Source organism: Martes martes (genome assembly GCF_963455335.1).
Source record: "Martes martes genome assembly, chromosome: 8".
NCBI classification, from domain to species: Eukaryota; Metazoa; Chordata; class Mammalia; order Carnivora; family Mustelidae; genus Martes; species Martes martes.
The window spans coordinates 271215-277214 of NC_137895.1; positions in this window are offsets into that span (position 1 = coordinate 271215).

Genomic DNA, 6000 nt, shown 5'->3' on the forward strand with positions numbered 1-6000 from the left:
TGCCCTCTCTTTCTCAAGTAAATAAATAAAATATTTTTAAAAGTGTGTAATTCAGGGGTGCCTGGGTGGCTCAGTCTGTTAAGTGTCTGCCTTCAGCTCAGGTCATGATCTCAGGGTCCTGGGACCGAGCCCGGCATCGGGCTCTCTGCTCAGCAGGAGGCCTGCTTCTCCCTCTCCCACTCCTGCTTCTCTCTCTGCTTGTGCTCTCTCTCTCTCTCTCTCTCTCTGTCAAATAAATAAATAGCATCTTTAAAAAAACATTAAAAATGCATAATTCAGAGGCTGTCAGTGGATTCAGAGTTGTGCATTCGTCACTGTAGTCAATTTTAAAACCTCCTTCCTCCCCTCCAGAATCCTTGTTCCCCATAGCTGGCATACTGCAGCCCTCCCTCTACTTTCCATCATGGGACACTCTGGATGGGAGCCCTCTTGGTCCAGCTCCTCTCACTCAGCATCACGTTTTCAAGATCCACTAGGAGCCTTAGTTCATTTTTATGGCTGAATGTCATTCCATAGCATGTTTCTACCACATTTCGATTATTCATTTATCCATCGATGCATATTTGGGTTGTTTCCACCTTTTTTGGGCTACTGTGAACCACGTAAATGGACACTGACGTACAAGTATCTGCCTGAGTTACCGCTTTCAGTTAGCTGGGGCCCGCACGTGGGAGTGGCTGGGCAGGGTCCTCGGCGGTGCTGACCTCTCCAAGGAGCTGCAAACCGCCTGCCGGAGCAGCAGGGCCGTCCACACCCTCCCGGCGCGCGCCAGGGTTCAGATTTTATCCACATCCTTGCTAGCGCTGGTTCCTCCCTTGTTTGCTAGTTTAGTGACGCATTTATCTCTTGGGTCGTCGTCACCCCGGGGGGACGTGCAGTGTTCCTTCCTTGTTTGCTAGTTTATTGACGTATTTATCTCTTGGGTAGTCGTCACCCCGGGGGACGTGCAGTGGTGTCTTGTAGTGGCTTTGGTTTCACGTTTGCCTGATGACGCGTGAAGGAGGTAGAGCCTCTCGCTGTGCTGTTTGGCCATTGTATCTCCTTGAAGAAATGTCTCTTCAGGTCCTTTGCTATTTTTTAATCAGTTGTCTGTTTTTTACTGTTGAATTGTAGTTTTTTTAACTATCCTGAGTACTAATCTCTCATCAAATATATGGTTTACAGGTATTTCCCCATCTCCAGATCGCCTGTCCACTCTCTCGGTAGCGCCCTTTCATCCCCCAAGTCTTTAAATTTTGTGAAATCCAGTTTACCTATTTTTTCTTTAATTCTCTTACGTTTGGCATCATATCCAAGAAATCATTGCCAAATCCAAGGTCATGAAGATGCCCCCTGCATTTCTTCTAAGAATTTTATAGTTTCAGCTCTTACATTTCAGTCTTTGATCCACTTTAAGTTAGTTTTTGCACATAGTGTGAGGTAGGGTCCAACTTCATTCTTCCGCATGGGGACATCGAGTTTTCTCAGCATCGCTGGTTGAAAAGACAGTGCTTCCCCCAGTGAGCGGTCTTAGCAAACTTTTTTTATAAACGATGTTGGGTTGGTTTTTTTTTTAAGATTTTATTTATTTGACAGACAGAGAGAGAGGAAATACAAGCAGGGGGAGTGGGAGAGGGAGAAGCAGGCTGACACTGAGCAGGGAGTCCGATATAGGACTCCATCCCAGGACCCTGGGATCATGACCTGAGCCGAAGGCAGCCGCTTAACCAAGTGAGCCACCCAGGCGCCCCTGGTCTTAGCAACCTTGTCAAAATTCAGCTGACCATATAGGTGAGGGCTTATTTCTGGGATCTCTGATCTATTCTGTTGGTCTATGTATGTCTTTTTTTTTTTTTTAAGACTTTATTTATTTATTTGACAGAGGTCACAAGGAGGCAGAGAGGCAGGCAGAGAGGCAGGCAGAGAGAGGAAGAAGCAGGCTCCCTGCTGAGCAGAGAGCCCCATGTGGGGCTTGATCCCAGGACCCTGGGATCATGACCTGAGCCGAGGGCAGAGGCTTTAACCCACTGAGCCACCCAGGCGCCCCTATATATCTGTCTTTATGATGGGACTACAGTGGTAGCTTTATGGTAACTTTTGAAATTGGGAAATGCAAGTCCTCCAGCTTGATTCTTCTGTCTCAAGACCGTTTTGGCTATTCAGGGTCCTTTGAGATTCCACATTAATTTTAGAATGGACTTTTCTATTTATGAAAAAAATACCATTGGGATTTGGATGGGATTGCATTGGTTCTGTAGATTGCTTTGGTAGTATTCTCATCTTAACAAAATTCCGTCTCCCAGTCTGTACGTTTTAATTCTCTGTCTTCTCTTCTGAGCCAGCCGGTGTGCTGGTGTTTAGGGTTAGCGGTTTGTGGCAACAACTCTGGAAGGCTCCATTTATAAATTCTAAGGGACTAAAATCTTTTAACTGCTTTACAAATTTAAGTTATTTATTAACCATTCAGTCGTCTGACCTAACACAGCCTTTCAAAAAAACCATAGTGCGTGAACATACAAACACAGTGAGCCAACAATTCTCTTCAGTGTCCCTATACCACGAATAAACTAAGACTGACCGTGGCCAAAACCTTGGCATGGCCCGGCCTGGTGAGGGCACATGGTGCCTGGACACAGTTCTGTTTGAGGGCTGCTCCCAGCTTCACACTGGAGTCCAGGGTGGTCAGGTCAGAACACAGGCCCCACAGCTCCCAACATCCCAGCGCGTTCCTCCCCTTTCTAGCCTCCGGAGGGAGAGGTGGAGGAGGGGCCGCCCGCCTCCCGCCGGGACTCGTGAGCAGGCAGATCCCCCACCCATGGGAAATCTGGCAGGACACCTAACCCCCTGGGGTCCCCAGGACCCCAAAGCATCCATCCTCCCGATTTAGACTCCATACCCCCCACGAACGGTGGGTGGCCTCACTAATGCAAGGCGGCCATTCCAAACTCCACACAAAAACCCTAGTTCATTGCCAAGGTGCAGAGGACCCCAAATCTGGCCCATTCCTGGCCCCACATCACCTCCGGGCTCCAGCTTGACACCTAACCTTCCCTTGAACTCAGTACAATTCCGTCTCGAAATTCTGCATTTCACGTGCTAAACTGGGAAGTCAGCCACCAGGGAAGAAAGTTTGAGGGAGAGCGAGGAGAAAAATACAGGTTGGGTTTATCTGAGCCACGCTGCACCTGCCGAGAGAGGGCGCTGCCGTCTTCCACTGGCACTGGCCACTGGCCTGGCCGTTCCGGCCGCCAGGGTCACCTGGAGCTTCCCTGGGCCTCTCGGTCCTGCACAGGCAGCCCTCCCCCGTGGAGGCCAGCTCCGCTCCCACCTCGCTGGCCTGCTCAGCCAGCAGCAGGGGCACTCAGCGCAGCCTCGTGCTTAGCCGCGTCCAGTCCCAGGGAAGAGTCGCTGTGTCTCTGGGGAAAAGTTGTTTCCTTAAGAGCCACATTCCACTATGCAGCCTTCCCCAGAGTCACCAGAACAGGCCCCAGCAGTTTCACCGAGGGACCCTGGCTGGCTCGGTTGTTAACCATCTGCCTTGGGCTCTGGTCATGAGCCCAGGGTCAGGGGCGTGGCATCGAGCTCTGCATTGGGGGTCCCTGCTCGGCAGGAAGCCTGTCTCTCCATCTCCCACTCCCCCTGCTTGTGTTCTCTCTCTCTCTCGCTGTGTCTCTCTGTGTCAAATACATAAAATCTGTTTTTAAAAATTAAGAAGGAAGGAAAGAAAGAAAAAAAGAAAGAGGATGGATTGGAAGGTGCCGGAAGGCTGAGCCCCATGCCTCGGCAATAGGCACCCCCAGGCTGCTAGGACAGGAGGAGGGCCGCCTGCGGGAGGTGGAGGGTTCGGGGGCAGGAATGCCAGCAGGCTGGAGGAGAGCCAAGCGCTCCCCTGTCTGCAGGCCCCAGAGCTGCCCCAATGTCCTGGAGCCCAGTGAGGCCTGACAGTCCCCTGGGTAGACAGAAATACGGGGCCTAGGCCCCCACTGCCCTGCCCCCACCCTGGGGCTTTCAGAGGCGGCCTGGTTAGGGTCTGCAAGGAGCAGAGAGAGGATCTGGAGACCCTGGGACAGGAGCAAAGATGGCCTCTCCTGCTCTGCTCACTGGGGAGGCTCCCCAGCGATGGGATCGGGATAGTTGCTTCGGACCCAGAGAAGCAGCCCGCTGAGCACCGCCCTTCCCCAGCCCAGCCTCCGTGGAGAAGGCAGAAAGGCCTCAGCACACCCTCAATGGCCCATCGCCCAGGGCTCTTCCTCCCCGTCCCTCTCACGCCCCCCAGCACCCCCTGAGGCATCTCTAAGGGGGACCCCACAGCACTCTGCACCCACCCTCCCTGAGCTCACAGGCTGGGAGGGAGTGCGGAGGAGGCCGCCCACATGGGGAGGCTGCCCGGGCAGGTCCAGGTCGGTCTTCCAGAGGGAAGTGCATGTGAGCCAGTAGCCTGGGGCAGGCTGCTGACACATTTGCGCCCTCCTGTCCTCACACCCGCCCTTGGCAGGAGCAGAGCAGACAGGGCAGCCGGCAGCACCACCTCCAGCGGCCACGCCAGGGGCCGGAGTGGAGGTGAGCATTCCGGATTGCGTCTTTAGCCCCCAACACATGGGTAGGAAATACCATTTCCTAGTGAGACCCCAGGACTCCTTGGAGAAACAGCATATTGCAGGTGTGGGGAAGCCTCCAGCGTTGGCCGCAAAATAGCCCTGTCAGGGACGGCCACAGAGAACACGCCACCGCGAGTGGCCCGTGAGCTCACCCCTCCCCCATCTTCGCAGTGTGCACCGCACTTGCCTTCCCGGCCGCCAGACGCTGCTCGGAGAACACGGCCTTGGGACAGCGATGAGCCCCCTGCGTGGCGTTGAGCCCCCTGCGTGGTGTGTGACTGAATCCCATTAAGGCCTCTCTCTGCAATTTTAAGACTCTATCCTTGTTTGTTTTCTTGTTTTTTTGAGATTGATTTATTTATTTATTTGCCAGAGAGAGAGAGACAGCGAGGGAGGGAACACAAGCAGAGGGAGTGGGAGAGGGAGAAGCAGGCCTCCCGCCAAGAAGGGAACCTGATACAGGGCTCGATCCCAGGACCCTGGGACCATGACCCAAGCCAAAGGAAGACGGTTAACCTACTGAGTCACCCAGGCACCCCAAGACTCTATCCTTGTTTAAGTAGGCTCTACACCCCACGTGGGGCCCAAACTCACAGCCCTGAGATCAATGGTCACACGCTCTACTGACTGAGCCATCCAGGTGTCCCTAAACTTTTAAGATTCCAGCAGACAAATGCAAAGATCTACTTGTCCTGTGGCCACCCAGACAAGCCTTGTATGTAAGTTCTCTTACTTATGAAACCTGCCACTTACCCCTCTGGAGTGGCCTCTCTTCCGTGTCTCCCTGCCCTGAGTGTGGAGACTAGTTTCAGGTTACAGCTGGGAAGATCCCAGGGGCTTGGGCACAAGCCACTGCATTTGTGGATACGCCCTTATTTAGAAAAAGCATCTTGCAGATGTGATTATAAAGATCTGGAGATGAGGAGAGCATCCTGGCTTACCTGAAAGGGCCCATCACAAGGGTCTTTATAGGAAAGAGGCAGGGGGGCATGGGCAGGCGGAGAAGCCGTGTGAAGACAGAGTGTGGACATGCAGTCACAAGCCAGGGGACACAGGCAGCCCCTGAAGCTGAAGAGGCAAGGGGTTCCTCCCTGGAGCCTGTGGAAGGATCACAGCCCCACCCAGCACCACACCCTGATCTGACTTCTGGCTTCCAGAACTCGGGAGAGCCCATTTTTTGTTTTAAGCCACCAAAGGTGTGGAAATTTGTTACAGAAACACAAAGAATTAACACAGTCTGGGTGTCTTGTCACACCAGACAGCAGGATGTCCACCAGAGATCGTTGTCACGTCACGAGGACCTTGGAGCCATCTGCAGGTCCCACTCCAACCCTGGCCGAGGAAAGTCTGAGCACCAGGGAGGGCAGTCCTCCAAGGCACCGAGACACAGATATGCTGACATCTACACATTCTTCCCTTTTTT